This window comes from Tamandua tetradactyla, chromosome 21 (assembly GCF_023851605.1).
Source record: "Tamandua tetradactyla isolate mTamTet1 chromosome 21, mTamTet1.pri, whole genome shotgun sequence".
NCBI lineage: Eukaryota > Metazoa > Chordata > Mammalia > Pilosa > Myrmecophagidae > Tamandua > Tamandua tetradactyla.
In genome coordinates, this window is record NC_135347.1 from 29,462,852 (window position 1) to 29,479,503 (window position 16,652).

At 32.9% G+C, this 16,652-nt stretch overlaps 1 pseudogene; it reads left to right on the forward strand.

The window, feature by feature from the left end:
* The first annotated feature begins 14,922 nt into the window (after nt 1-14,922).
* Nucleotides 14,923-16,079, forward strand: LOC143665174 (dnaJ homolog subfamily A member 1 pseudogene; annotated as a pseudogene).
* The last annotated feature ends 573 nt before the right edge of the window (nt 16,080-16,652 follow it).

A 16,652-nucleotide genomic window follows, 5' to 3' on the forward strand; every position in this document is an offset into this window, starting at 1 on the left:
AAACCGGTAGTGAAATTCTGTACTAAATACTGAAGTCTACTATATAATCACTATAATTTAAAAGATTGAATATGTTAGAAAATAAAATAAATTTTCTAGAACACAAATAGATTTCCAAGTACAAGTAAGAACTCAGTGTACAATTGAAAGTGGGATTTCAATTCAGTGAGAAAAAATTAATTCAGAGAAATCTCTAAGAAATAAAGAAATAAGCTGTACCTACCAAAACTCTTACTGCATATTACAGTAAATACAGAGACTAAATAGTTAAACTGAAAAGTAAAAGTATAGAGACCCTAGGGAAAATATAAATATATAAATATAAATATGTTGCTGGAAGAGACAACTGCAGAAAGAAGAAAGGAAAACCTAGTATATAAACATTTTAAATGTATTCAAAAGTTAGACCATGTATAAATGATGTATCTATTTACTTGCACGTTTACTATTTGGGGCTGTCTGCATTTCTTTGTGAATATTCAAGATTCCAAACGATATCACTTTCTTTAGTATAAAGAACTTCCTTTAATATTCAACAGAACCGTAAAAGTCTGTATTTTACCTTCAATTTTTGATGATATATTTGCTGGGTATAAATAGGCTAGTTTACTTCCACATCTAAGGTTTCTACTAAAACCCAGGAAAGAAGTTCTTTCTAAGAAATAAAGAAATAAGCCATACCTAACAAAACTCTTACTATATATTACAGTAAATACAGAGACTAAATAGTTGAACTGAAAAGTAAAAGTATAGAGACCCTAGGGAAAATATAAATATGTTGCTGGAAGACACAACTGCAGAAACAAGAAGAAAAGAGAAGTTCTTTTCCTTGGTCAGAGCTGGAATATCTCCCATCCTGTGTGGACTGTGGGAATTGGTCAGCTCATAACCCTCCACCTCATCCCACTGTCCCCACCACCCTCCAACCTGTTTCCCCGCTGCCCACCCCCCAGCTTTAGTAGTTTTCTCATTAGTTGCTATTTGCCTGGCCTCATAGAATTTAACCTCACTTACACAAAGTTTAGTGTTTGGCAAAACACTTAAGAGTTATTGTATGTAAATTTATGGAACTTTTTCTCTTATTAACTCTTTCCTTTCTGGTTGTCTACCCTACAAATTCCAATCACCACAACCACTTCAAGGTTGGATGTCTGTCTTTTCTATAAATGAGAGCAGTGACTTCTTGGATCTCCCTTTCTGCTTTGAGGTCTGGGAAATACTCTGAGGCAAAAAAGTCTGAGCATCCTTACAGCGCTCCTCATTTGTAACCCCCTTTGAGGAACTGTAGCTCTTAAATGAAGAAATATCCATTCATAATGCCAAGTCAGAAAATCAAATCAGAGAAATATCTAAATTACAACTAAATTATTATGTTTGTATAAAATTAGTGAATTCAAAAAGAAAGAAAGAAAAAAACAAATAAAAAGCAAAATTAGATGAACTAGAGAAGGATTTAAAGGGTACCCAAAGTTGTTTGTCTTCATTATATCAAAAGATCATTACAGAAAATGCAGATGTTAGGAAATTATCATTCTTTCAAGCTATGAAAGCGTGATTTGTTTCACTAATTATAATAAAACACTTCTGAAAAATTAAAATTAATAACATATAAAATTAATAAGATGGGTTGTTGTTATGGTCAATGTCGTGCATCAGTTTGTTTAGGTGTCCAATTGTTTGGTCAAGCAAGCTGTGGCTTGATTGTTATTGTGAGATGCTTTATGATTTTCATAGACAGTTGATTGCATTTACCCATGATTGCATCTACAATCAACAAAGGAGAGTGCCCTCAGCAAAGAGGGAAATCTCATCATCCAATCAGTTGGAGGTTTTAAAGCCAGAATTGAAGATTTCAGAAGTCAGAAATACAAATTTTTGCCTCTACTTCAATCAGCCAGCAGCTTCTCCTGGGAAATTAAACATCACCTTCATCAGAATTTCCAACTTGCAGCCTGTCCCTCAGAATTTGGGCTTGCTAATCCCCACATTCACGTAAGTCAACACCTACAATAAATCTCTTGAGAAATATATATCTGACTCCTGTCATTTCTGTTTCTCTGGAGAACACTGACTAAACATATGCTAGGCTCACATGAAGATGAGAAATAAAATACATATAATGATAAGGAAAAATGCAAGTAAACCTAGTAGTATTTAGAAATGTAATATTTTTGGAAAAAAACATAAATATAAAATATTACAAATATTTAGAAATATATACAAATATAAATAAAAATTACAAGCAGAAATCATTTTGGAGATAATCATCTGTGTTATACTAGTTTATTATTCCCTCTCAATTCTCACTACAGATGTCAAATAAAAAGGCTGCATGACCAAGCGGCAAAGTGAATGACTCCAGAGCTTGTCTCTTTGGGTTCTAGTACTCACTCAAATAGTTGCTAACTAGTTGTTCTTAAAAATTATGATGTCTTTGAATCCAACATTTCAGATTCTTCAGAATAAAGTCAAAAGTTACAATACAGAAGAAATAGGAAAAAATAGGAGGGAATCTAATTCTGAGTTTTAAAAATACGTCTGAAGGTTAAGGTAGACAAACTTGCAATCTTATAATACTTTAGAAGCTAGGATTTAAAACTAGCTAAATTTGCAAGTAATTAGATAACAAAAAATTAATATTGGGAGAAATAATACTGCAATTTTGCTATGTTTTCTTTTTCAAAGCTCTGGAATATTTTACCTTTTGGAAATAATACTTATTGAGAATATGGTCTGAAATTTCTTATTAGCCTCTGTAGTTGGTAGATATATAAGAAAGGAAAGCTGGAGGTGTTTAAAAGTTATTGATTTTGAAATGGAAAGTATAAGCACATGTGCATAAACAAAAATAAGATATTCATAGGGTATTAACTTCTCCAACAGATATACCATAGGCTGATAAACCAGTGATACCAGAAGGTTAATAACGTTTGTCACCTTGCTTAAGAGGAAAGAAATAACAATTGGAATTTGATAAAGTAATTCTTCTGCTCTTTCTACTGAGAATCTGCTGAATGTAGAGGACATCCAAGGACAGCTATGATTGCTCAGTGGTGCAGAGTGCTCTACCAAGCCCCTGTCTCAGAAAGCTCTTATTAAAGAATGCCTCACTTATTAGAAATCACTACTCCTGCCCAGACGCTGTTAGGTAGGAAGAATGGCAGTCCGTTTCAAGTGATGCAAAGTTCAGTGTTTTCCTAAATCATAATGAGACAGCATAGGGTTCTGTCAGTAGATTCAGGTCAATCTTCTTGTACTCATCTGTATCCCATAATACTCTGTGACCAGTCAGTATAGCAGTATAAAACTTTTGAAGCCTGGGTGAAATTGTACAAGTTAAAACATCCTTATGTTTTCTAAGTTCACATAAGGTACTTTTCTTAAAACATAAGGGAATACAAGTTATTTCATTCTAATACACATTTCTAAATTCTTATTAAATATAGGGTGATAAATGCCTATATAATACTTATTAGTCAATGGAAATTTAATATAACTTTTAGATACATTTCACTACCCTAGCAATTCTTATGATTATGTTTTGTATGATTATTAAATTAATGATTCAGAGAGAGGCCTGACATACCAGATAGATTAATCTTTAGTTTTTCAGATAATGTTATCTGGTGTCTGTTTAAGAGTTCTCTTTTCTAACAGTAAAATTTTCTAGGATAAATTGTGACTCTTTATTATTCAATTTTCTGAAAATAAGACTTTTTATTTTCAAACAGTTACTAGAAATAAACAATGTAGAAATAAATAAAAAGTGTATATGTCATTTGCAGAACCATAAAAAAGAGCATTATTTAATATACTCACACTAGCTGATCAAAGACCTGAGAGATTGCTTAATGGTTCTTTCCTTTCCCTAAAAATGAAGTTTGTTAGTATTCACTCAAAGATATGACACAAACGTTTTTTTTAAACTACCAATTTCTCATTATTTACAAAGAGACAACAGAGTAAATTTACAATAATAAAGGCTGGTAGACACAACCTTAATAAAGTAAGCAAAGTTAGCAGCACAGATAATGGGGCAAATAGATATTATATGGACCCTGATCTGATGTACCATGAAGGCACATCACTTATTTCTTATTACTAACAAAAATGCATAACCTGAATCTTACTGAAAAGATATGAGAGAGACCCAAATTATGTTGCATTTCACAAAATAACTCCTGTGCATTCTTCAAAAATTCTAATGTCTTTATAGATGAAGACTAAGGAATTATACCAGATTAAAAGAAACTAAAGAGAAGACAACCAAACATCATGTGTGATCCAGCATTAGATCCTACACCTTAACAAAATAGCCATAAAGGACATTATTGAGGAATTCATCAAATTTTGAATGTTGACTCCATATTGGTTATTAATATTTTATCACTATAAAATGTCCTGATTTTGATAATTGCACTGAGGTTATAAAAAAGGTCTTGTTTTTAAGGAATCACACTGAAGTATTTAAGAATAAAGAAGTAAGATGTCTGCAGCCTACTTTCAATGGCTTTTGAAACAACAAAAAATAATCTGAAAGCAATAGTCTGCAGTAGAAATTACTATCAAACAATAAAAAGTGATATATATATATAGTCACATACTATATGCACACACATACATGGGACAAATATTGCAAAATAGGATAAATGTCAACACTTGGTAAATCTTGAGTTTTCTGTATTTGGGAATTCATTTCTAAATGAAAAGTTAAAAAATAATAACTAAATCAACATATAAATATAACAAATGAAAGTGATTGGTCAAAAATTGTAAGAAATAATTATTAAAGTATGCCATCCAGTTAATGAAACATTGTTATTTTTCAAAATAATAGAATATGAGATTTTGAATACTTTTTCTCAAATCAAGGTGTTTTAATGAATTTTATTTTTTACATATAAAAATGAACCTTTTTGAAGAAGAATAAGATGTCACATAAAAACCGTGAAATAAATGTACATATTTATATAAGTAGGTATGTATAATATATTCCATATGAGTGTGTGTACATATATATATGACAATTTATATATATGATAGGAATTCCTCTTACATATCTTAATCTTCTCTTCCTTGGCTTTATTTGAGGTCAACATGTTCATCTTGAGTTCTAAAAACTACTTCACTAATAGAGCCTTAGGGCTTATATTTTTAACATATCAATCTCAAATATGAAATATGGTAGGTCATTACTATAAAACCTACTTACCAAATAACAACAACAAAAAAAAAAACTTACCTTCTCAGTTTCTTTTCTAGGTAAAAAGTCTCTTTATCTTAACCTACTCACCCAAAGTAGACGCTTCAGATATTTGGCCACCTGCTTATAAAAATCTGAAGTTACACACTGCCTAAAAGATAGAGCAAAACTGTTTAATAAAGAAGATCAGTCTTTGCACACACACATATTTAGAGGTTTATTTTTAAAAATTGCCTCACATGATTTTGGGGGCTGGCAAGTCAGAAATCCATTGGTAGGCTGGAAACTTAGACAACAGTTGATGTTATAGTCTTGAGGCAGAATTTCTTCTTCTCAAGGAACCCTCCTTTTGTTCCCTTAAGGCCTCAACCGGTTAAAGGAGGTCTATTCAACTTATTGAAATTAATAACCTTTACTTGCAGTCAACAGATTTTAGAAACTAATCATACTTGTAAAATGCCTTCACAGCAACTTCTAGAATAGAATTTGACCAAACAACTGGGCACCATAACCTAGCCAAGTTGATCATTAAATCAACAGTCATACATCCTATGTGATAACATGCTCCTACATAAAATCACTTCAATAATCTGTACACTTTCTGTTTACTTTGTGTGGATATATTCTACTGTATTTTTATATATTAAGTTTATTCAACAATTAGTTATTTATTGAGAAATTACCATAGCCCAGGAGAATAGAGTAAAGTAAATCAGAGACTTCACCCTGATTGGGCTTTTATAATTGGTATTTTAGGAGGAAGGCAGACAGAAGGGTCTGGCAGTGGTGATGAGGAGCCAAAATCCCACATACTCCATCTTCAAGCTCAGTGCTACCAGATTTATAAGACGTTTGCAGGGAAAACAGTGTACTCAGTGGAAGACAATGTCCCCTGAAAGTAAAAAAGGTGATGGAAATGTTTAGGATAAATGTTGATGACATTGGAGATTTTTCTGGTGATTGACCATGACTTCTAGAAGATACAATAGAAGCATTTGGGACGTTGGGGGAGAATTTGGATGCTGTGGGTAGAAGGAAGAAACCAAATAAAGAATAAGATGAGCATTAGAATGCAGAGATATGCAAGTGACAATCTGGAGTCTCAGCCTGTTTTGATGACCGACACTAAAACATTCTGAGATTGGTCCTGGAGCCCTCACGGCATACAAAGTTTGGCATAGACAGGGGCTGTTAATGGAACAGCAAAGGTGTATTGGTCCTCACTTGTTCCCCAACCTTTCTAGGTGTGAGGCCTGGAGGGTGTTTTATAATCCCTTCAGAGCAATTAGAGGTGATCCTGATCAGGTGCATTTATTCTCAATGTGCAGTTTTCTGTCGTGACCCTCTTGAAAGACTTGAGAATTGGGGAAGAAGGTATTAGTACAAGAACAGCTGCCACCAGCCCCATATTGACAGGTGGCAGAGCACCTGGAGAGGAATGAAAAAAAAAAAAAAACACTTCTTAAATTGGCAAAACCTTTCTCCACATGTGAAGGCCCAGTACAGTGTTTTGAACTGCTTTGTTCTCTACTTTTCATTTTGTTCACCATGTCACCACATGTGCCTGCTGTCTTTCCTAGTATGCAATGAGCTCCTCCAGTGCTGGTAACAGGAAAAATTTCTCTTATCAGAATACTTACCATAGGGTCTGGCACCTAGTTGGTGCTCAGGATATGTATATACTTTGTGAGTGGAAACAAAGCATTCTCAAAAAATTCTTCTTTTTTTTTAGAAGTGGATCCTGGAATTCTATATTTCTAGCTCGCTCCGGGTGAAAGCCTATGCTAATTGCTCTTGATTGTACTTAAAGTAGGCATTCCAAGATGGTAAACAAATATATGTTAAAGACTAATTATAATTAATTACCATTCAGATTATTTAAAAATCTATACATTTGCTTCCTTGTTAACAATAGACTTTTCTTTTAATACAAGAAAACTATTCTTTTTTACTTTTTTTTTCTTTTATACTGTTTTTGATAAAGCCGTACTTCAGGTGAAATTATACAGCAATTCATAGGAGACTGAATTAGTTCGGCAAATCACAACAAATATGAAGAGCAGAAAGTAAGTTGACTACAAAGCATCTAGAATAATGTTCTCTGACAGGGCAGGCACCATTTGTCTTTCATGATCAAGGGGTAAAGGAGTGTAAATATGGGTTTGAACCCACTTTCAGCCCTACCTTTAATTAGATTTTACCCACCCAAGCAGCATGCTTGAAATCATCAAACTTTCTTCTTTATCCTCCAACCTAAATGGCTTCCTCACATCTCTTCACCAGATAGGATTTTTAGTCAGGATTTAGTCAAACACATATTGTTCTATTCTTTTTAGATTTGTAAATCTCAATATATTAAGTCTGCAGGGCAATTAATCTCTCTATAGCTCATCTGTAAGATATAAGGGAATGAGGCTTGTTTGTAAAAGAGACTTTAATGAAATAAGGAATATGAATAAATTCTTAATAATGTATGGTATACATATTCCTGTCACTAATTAATGTGCCAGGTATCTTTTTGTGCTATTTGCTCACCAAGTCACTTATGTTACACTTCTTGACTGAGCACTTATTTTGCATCAGGTTGTGACAGTTTGGACTTAAACTTAATCCTTTCCTGTGGGTGTGAACTACTGTAAATAAGAACTTTTGATGAGGTAACTTAGTTAAGGTGTGGCCCAGTTGAACAGAAGGCATATAAGGAAGATCACAGAGAGAGAGAGAGAAGGGCTCAGGGAGTAGCCAGAGAAAGAAATGAACATGGAAGAGAAGCCAAGAAAGACCACCATGAGACTTGCCACGTGATAGAAAAGCCAAGAACCAAGGATTGCCAGCAGCCAGCACCGAAACAGGAGTCTTCCGAGAGAAAGCATTGCCTCGATAACATTTGATGATGCCATGATTTTTTTACTTCTACTTGCAAAATCGTGAGCCAATAAATTTCCATTGTTGAAGCCAACCCATTGCATGGTATTTTATTTGGCAGCTAGGAATCTAAAACAAAAGTCCTGTAATCTTAGATATTGGGACTACGTTATTGGACAAAATGCATCTGCTGTGTAAGGAACTTACAGTGTAACAAGGGAGACAAGTGAGTAAACCAGTAGTTATTATAAAGGGGTTAACACTGCATCTGTAAAGATCTGGAGGCAAAGAAGACCATGAAGTAAATATGGACCTGCAAGTGGTTCCGTAGTTGGAGCATACAATGTGAGAGGTTGGGTGAGTACAGATTTGCTGGGGACATAAAGAGATGGCTCACAGTAGTTAGTGCTGAAAAATTCACATGAGATATCTAATAAATAGTTATGGGTTGCTTAATTGGTCAGCAACTATTCAGCCAATCTAGACTTACTATTGTTAAAGTTCCTTGGAAAGTAGTCCTAAAAGAGGTAATCAGAGCTCACTGGCAATTTAAATGAAAGATTCTGATTGTCATCTGCATAGATAATACACTAACTCTAAAAAGGTGTGCTAAGACAGCAAAATACAGTAAATTAGGCCATCAAGAGTCTCTCTCTCTCTCTCTCTCTCTCTCTCTCTCACACACACACACACACACACACATACACACACACACACACATTTGCATATATACATATTACTCAATGAGAATCATGAGGGTTCTGATTCCAGTCATTCCTTCAAATACCTTAATAAACTCCAGTGAATTACTAGGCTTTGCTGCCCTATTCTATAAAATCTATAGAAATATATTATCTTTAAAATTTCTTCTAGTTTGGGATTTATATCACATAAGTTCTGCCCCATGATGTTGCAGACGTAAAACTATTTTGCCATTGATCATTTATTTTAATTAGTAAACAAATTCAAAGGTACTTATTGAGCCCCTAATATACAGATATTGCTGTTGATTTATTGCATCTCTTTCTTGCTAACCAATTAGTATAATACAAATTAAATCACTGGAATATAAGAATGAGAGATGGAAAAGTGAATTACTTTGAGGCAGAATGAAATTTGATGATTTTACAAGTATATCTTGTCATAACTAAATGTTTGTTCAGAATTTGTATAGCTTTTTTTGTCGATGAAGTTAGCAGAGGTAACTAATCGCTGACTTGTTTTGTTCCTGTAAAACATGGAAAATGGTTTCAGTTACAGCTGACATTTCCTTCCTTGCCTTTCATGCTTTTCTCTTTTTATACCCTACAAGGTTAAGCAACTACATAATTTTCAGTCACCGTTTCCTCAATTTCTTACAATGCAAAAAGCTGCTGCATTGTTTTAGGACACTGAGTAAAAAGCATAATTGTATTTCAATACACATAAACACTATCGCCCCATTCTGTTCTCCAATAGCTTTCTCAAAATAAGGAAATCTGAGAAATTTATTTTTATACCTATGTCTTTGAGGGAGGTGACTCTAGTTTTTTGGTTAAAACAATTGTAAATTTACACAAATTATTACCAAAATAAAAATAATTGCTCATGATTATTACAAGTTACAACATTTTTCATTTATTGTTACACTTAATTTTTGCCAACAACTCATTGGGTAGCTCGCATTACATATCCCATTTTACAAATGTAGAAACAGAAGCAAAAGATGTTTATTGACTTACCTAAAATCAACATAAGCAGTCCCTAAACTGTCTCAAGAGGCATCAATGATTTTTTATTTCCTTGGGTGTAGATTACTCACAAAGCTTCAAACTGTTTCTGATCAACTTAGTGTAGACATATAGAAATCTGTTTGGTTTTTAGTACAATGTAAAGGAAAATAAAGAAAAAATATTTCTTACCATTTTGGGAGAATTGACAAATAAACTTGGAGTAAAATTAAGTTAGAGTTCTACCATTTATCTGCTGTGTTATCAACAAGCTTTATTCTATCACTTAGGTTTTTCTCATGTGAAACGGCAGAGTGATACAATTAACAGCAAACAATAGGTTTGTTGTTAATACTTAAAAGCACAGCATAGTGCCTGATGTGAAGGCTCACTGACATGCAATTTTGCCTTCACTAAGCATTTAAATGGCAGTGCTGAAAGTATTATTCTTTACAAAAAAAAAAAGTCAGATGTTATGCATTTAACTTTTAAACATTCATGTAATTTTAACATATTAGAAGTTATAACCTGAAATAAATAATCAGCTTTAATGATTGTTTTAGAGTAACAAGTACAATGCAAATTAATTGGTATGATAGTTGGTATATTTACTTACATGTTCAGTGGTAAAATATTTTATATTTATATTATTACAGAAAAATTAAAAATTAGGGATTTCATTTGATAACAGATAAAAGCTATTATTGTGATCCAATTTAGTCAAAGTAATTTAATTTTCTTTTGCAACACTTCTTTACTTTTGGAAAGTGCTATCAATTTCTATTAAACCTTGCATCATATTTCATTCATTTTGAAAAGGTGTTAATTAGAACTCCCTGATCCTTAGAAATTATAAATAATTCTCAATGTATTTAGTCATCACAATAATGACCTTTATGCAATGGTAGTCTTTAAATAATACTTTAGTGGACCTGAAAATATGTTTCTTACATGCAATCTTTCTATTGCAATCTTGAATCTATTATTTGTAAGCCTGCACAGTTTTAAGCCTCAAAGCTGACAATTTGGTGTCTACATAGAAAGTCCCAGAATGTCTTCTGTTTTGTATATGTAAATAGAAAGTCCCAGAATGTCTTCTGTTTTGTATATGTTTTAATACATGTTTCCTATACTTAAGATTTTAATGCTAGTTTATTGATACGCAATTAGACATAATAGGAAATAACAAAAAAAATCACTCCAGTGAATTGAATATTGTACACATATTTAAAAAAACATTACATCTGATTCAAGTTTATGGAATTTAAAATGTTTTCTTCTGAGAGAAGATGCTTATTTAATGTTATTATTTATTGTTCACTTTTCTAAGAATAGAAATGTTTCTAATTGCAATGTCAAAAAGTTTGCCCTATAGCTTTTTGATGTTCTGCTCTAGTAATTTCAGTAAGGAATACAACAATGTCAAAATCGTTGAGGCAACAACAAAAATGAAGTAGATTAATCAGGATAATAATTACATAATTTCATAAGTGAGATAGATAACTTAGAATCTTACATTTTCTGAATTTCTGTTTAACTTGCAAAATTGCATCTTGCAAAATTGTGTTTTATTGGAGCCTTATGTTTTATGTTGTTTTTCTGAACTCACTCTGTACAAGCTTTAATACTTAAAAGACAATTAGGTAGGCTATTGCCAGAAAGCAATTGTCACTAAAGAATTTTGAGATATGTGAGGGTAACTGTAATTAATTGATTTTATTAAATTTGCAAATGTTCAAACATTATTATTTATGTTATATAAATATTTAGACCTATCTGCCTGGAATTACAAAATTGGTTCACATTCCTACAAAATTAGCAGAGAAAAATCACAGAAATGATCCTAGAATTGCACCCTTGAGCACTTATACAGGAGAAATGAAAATTTATGTTCACATAACAACTATTCATAAATGCCCTAGAAGTTTTATTCATTATGGACCTAAAGTGGAAACAACCCAAATGTTCTTCAATGGATGACCAGCTAAATAAACTATGGCACATTCATACCATGGATTACTGTTCAACAGTAAAAAGAAACAAGTTATTGACACACGCAAAACTTGGCTGAATCTCAAGGAAATGATACTAAAGTAAGAAGCCAATTTCTAAAGGGAGCATACTTGTATGATTCCATATATGACATTCATAAAATGACAAGTTATAGAAATTGAGAACAAATTGGTGATTGCCAGGGATGAAGGATTGATCTGGGTGGGTGCAGTTATAAAAGGAAAATGTGGCGGATTCATGAGGCTATGAAATTCTTCTGTATCATGATTGTTGTGGATACAGGAATATACACCTGATAAAATTGCATATAACTAACACATATGCAAACCCATACAAATGATTACAAGTAAAAGTTAGTAAATCTGAATAAGAGTAGCAGACAGTATCAATATCAATATCCTGGTTAAGATAAGGTACAACAGTTTTGCAAGATACTACTATTGAGGGAAACAGGGTATAGGTTACCCTGTATTATTTCTTACAACTGCATGTGAATCCATAATTATCTCAAAGTAAAAAGTTTAATAAAAAATTAAAATACTGTCCTGAAGACAATTGGATGTTTATGTTGTAAACCAAATAGGAAGCCATAAGACCAAGCAAAGAGCAAAGTTGTTCCTAATACAAAATGGGAATCAGTGTATCAATAGTTATAATGAATTTTGAAACTGTACCACCAGGCAAATGTGAAAGGATGCCAAAATTCACTTAGGTTGGTAGTATATGTGATATCTTGGCAAAAGGAAAGACCAATCTTTTTATGGAGGACACTGTCCTGATTTAGCCTAACTGATTTTTCATAGATCAACTTAATCTAATTTCCTAATCAAACAGCATAAAAATACAAATACACCACAACAAGAATGAGTCAGTTTATTACACAGAATTAGGGGAGCCATCAGATGGCTAAGAAACAAGAAAAGAGCAGAGATTTCAGCTGTTGCACACACACTGTGGGGAACAAAGTTTTAGTTGGGTCTAGGGATGTGAAAATTCTAATAGACTAAAAAATCAAAGAACCTCAGAAGAATACATAAGAGTCACTACACTGTATTATATACACTTCCACTTTCAGCCAAATATTATTGAGCTTATAAAGAGAAAAATCAGAAACACATTTCAGAATATAAATTTGAGTACATGAAAGTACTCAGATATATATTATGCATTACATACATGGGAATAAAGATAAGATAGCTGGCTTTTCATCAATATACAAATAACAACCAAACCTAAGTGTCTGTAGATTTTGAGTTTAGTGGAAAATCTCTTCAAAGTAGCAATTACAAGTATGTTAAAAAATTACAGGAAAAAATGATGTCATTAACAAGTACAAAATCTCTATGGAAAAATTTAAAACTATTAACAATGGAGCTAGAGATTGAAAGTATAGTGACTGAAATAAAAGTTTCTGGATGGGATCAATGGAATTTTAAAGAAGATCAAAGAAAGAATTCATGCAAGTTAATCTTACATAATAGAAATTAGTCAATCTGAAGAACAGATGAAAAAGATTGGAATAAACAAAGTCTCACAGAATGGAAAAAATTATCAGCCAGTGTAATATATAAATAACGGCAATCCCAAAATGAGAAGAGAAAAGAAAGGGACATAAAAAGAATGTTAGAAGAAATTCTGACAAAAACTTCGTGAATTTCCTTGAAAGTCAGAAATAACTAGTAAATCATGAAAGAGTCAGATACATATTATACATTACAATACATGGGAACAAAGAGAAGATAGCTGACTTCTCATCAAATTGTGGAATCCAGAATATACTGTAACACCACAGTCAAAGTGCTGAGGAAAAAGAACTTGCCAACCAGAAATCTAAATGCAGTGATACTCCTTCATTGAAAGAGGTGAAAGAAAATAATTTTAGTAAAATAAATCCATAAGCGAATTTTTTACTAGCAAGCTGAAATATAAGAAATGCTAAAGGAAATGTTTCTGCCTGAAAGTAAGTAACATCAGAAGATAAAACATGCATAGAAAAGAATAAGCAGCATTGAAAATAATACTTATGTGGGTAAATATGAAAGATCATATTTCCTTAACCTTATAAATGACATGACTCCCTAAAACATGATCTATAACAGTGTATTGGTGAGTTTATAACCCACATAGTTAATGTGTAAGTAAGAATTGAAAATAAATGAAAATGTTATGCTGTAGTAACTCTGCACTTTTCCTGAACTAATTCATTATTTATTTCGAGTAGTACGACATCAAAGAAATAATGCAAATTGATTTAGCCAGAAAGCCAATAAAAGGACTAAAATGGAGCATTAAAAATATCTGATGAACACAAAGGAAGGTAGGATATGAGGTAAAGTAGTTTTAAAAGCTGAGAAAAGCAGGAAACAAATAGCAAAATGGTAATATAAATGCAAACATATCAATATTTATAATATGAATGAACTAAGTAACTCCAATCAAAAGGCATTGCTTATTCAACTGAATGAAACAGCAGAAAGCTCAGAGTAAATACACACACACACACACACACACACATTAATATTGAAAGAAAATAAGTAAAAATAGATGTAGCATTTAGTCATTTAGTTATTAACCTTGAGCAATCTTGAGCTGCTTTGTTAACATTACATGTGATAAACTTCAAGATAAGGAGCTCTACTAGGGATAAAGAGGAACACCCATTATGAAAAAAAGCTAATATGTCAGGAATATATAAAAAATAAGTATATTTTTCCTAATCATAGTGCCTCAAAATATATGAGAAAAAATGAAAGAACTAAAGTAAGAAGAAGACAAATCCACAATTATAGTGGGAGACTTCACAACTTTCTCAGTAATAAATGGAGCCAATAGAACCATTAGGCAAAATGGCAGTAACCATCTAGAAGATCTGAATGATTTCCTTATCTTCCTTTACCAAATTGATGTTTTTTGAAAATACAGCAAACAATTGCAGAATAGAAATCTTTCCAGCACACATGGAATGCATGTGAACCTAATTTTGGTCTTTCAAACAAGTTCCCATAGATTTTTAAATATGCAAGTGAATTAGTGAGCCTGAAGTTAGGTCAATAAAAACTTCCTGGGACCTTTCCGGAATGCTCAGTGCCTGCTTCCCCTCACCGGCCTAAGCCAGCTCGTAGGCTGTAGAAAATGATGAAGGAAACCACTTAGTGTGATGTTTGGGGGATCAAACCCAATGCCACTCAGAAAAAGTTGAAAAAGGCTTACCAGAAACTTGCCTTGAAATACAATCCTAATAAGAATCCAAATGAAGGTGAAGAATTTTAACATATTTCTCAAGCTTATGAAGTGTTCTTTGATACAAAGAAAAGAGAATTATATGAAAAAGCTGGAGAACAGGCCATCAAAGAGGGCGAAGGAGGTGGGAGTTTTGGCTCCTCCATGGACACTTTTTATAGGTTTTTTTGAGGTGGTGGAAGGATGCAGAGAGAAAGGAGAGGTAAAAATATTACACCTCAGTGCTCAGTAACCTTAGAAGATTTATATAACGGTGCAAGAAGAAAACTTGTTCTGCAAAAGAATGTAATTTGTGACAAATGTGAAATCTGAGATAGTAAATAAAGGAGCAGTAGAGTGCCATCCCAACTGCTTAGGTACTAGAACTCAAATAAGAATTCATCAGATAGGACCTGGAATAATTCAGCAAGTTCATTCTGTGTGTGTGGAGTGCCAGGGCCATGGAGAGCAGATCAGTCCTGAAGATAGATATAAAAGTTGCAGCGGAAGGAAGATAGTTGGTGAGATGGAGATTCTAGATGTTCATATTGACAAAGGCATGAAAGATGGCCAAAAGATAACATCCATGGTGAAAGAGACCTAGAGTCTGGGCTGGAGCCAGGAGATATTATCAGTGTTTTAGATCAGAATGATCGTGGTGTTTTTACTCTAGGAGAAGACCCTTTCATGAGTCATGCAGCTAGTTGAGGCATTGTGTGGCTTCCAAAACCCAATGTCCACTCTTGATAACCGAATCATAGTCATCACTCCTCATCCAGATGAAATTTTCAAGCATAGAGATATTTATCGTAGGCCATATGAAAAGGGTTGAATTTAAGGTAAACTTTCCTGAGAGTGGCTTTCTCTTTCCTGATAAACTGTCTTTGCTGGAAAAAAACTCCTACAAGAGGAAAGAAGTAGAAGAAACGGATGAAATGGATGAGGTAGAACTGATGGACTTTTATCTCAATCAGAAAAGATGGCACCGTTACAATGGAGAAGCATATGAGGATGACGGTCATCATCCCAGAGGTGTGTTCAGTCTCAGGTCTCTTAGTTGGGACCAGTGAATAACACTCACTACTGATATTTTATATATGCAGTAGTGAAGAAATGAAGGACGGTAATCATAACATTCTCACTACTTGCTATTGTTTTTACTTTAATATTCAACTATAGTATGTTTTAAAATTTAAATGAAGAATAAGCTAAAATACAGAAGTTCTCACTTTGCCCTGTATGTATGCCTTCAGTGAGCAAGATGAAGTTTAATATTTGTAAAAACTATTAGTTTTTTAAAAAAGAAAAATCTCCTCAGCATTTGTTACATGCCCTTGTAATTGATTTTCGCTGTATACATGGACTGGAGTGAAATGTCTAGGTGTAGGAATGTATATTGACTTCAGTGTATGACCTTTCATTGTTCAGCTACCAAATTAAAACTATATTTAACTGGCAATCAGAAAAAAAAATTAACTTGTAGAGAAGTGTTGGTTTGTATAGTTATTTGTATTAAATGATATTTGTTGTGATGCTTCTGCATTTACTCTATTGCTTCAACTGTTATTTGAAGATGACATAGTAATAATTTAGTCTGTGGTATCAGTAATAGAGATGGTAATTTTATAACGAAGAGGTTTATC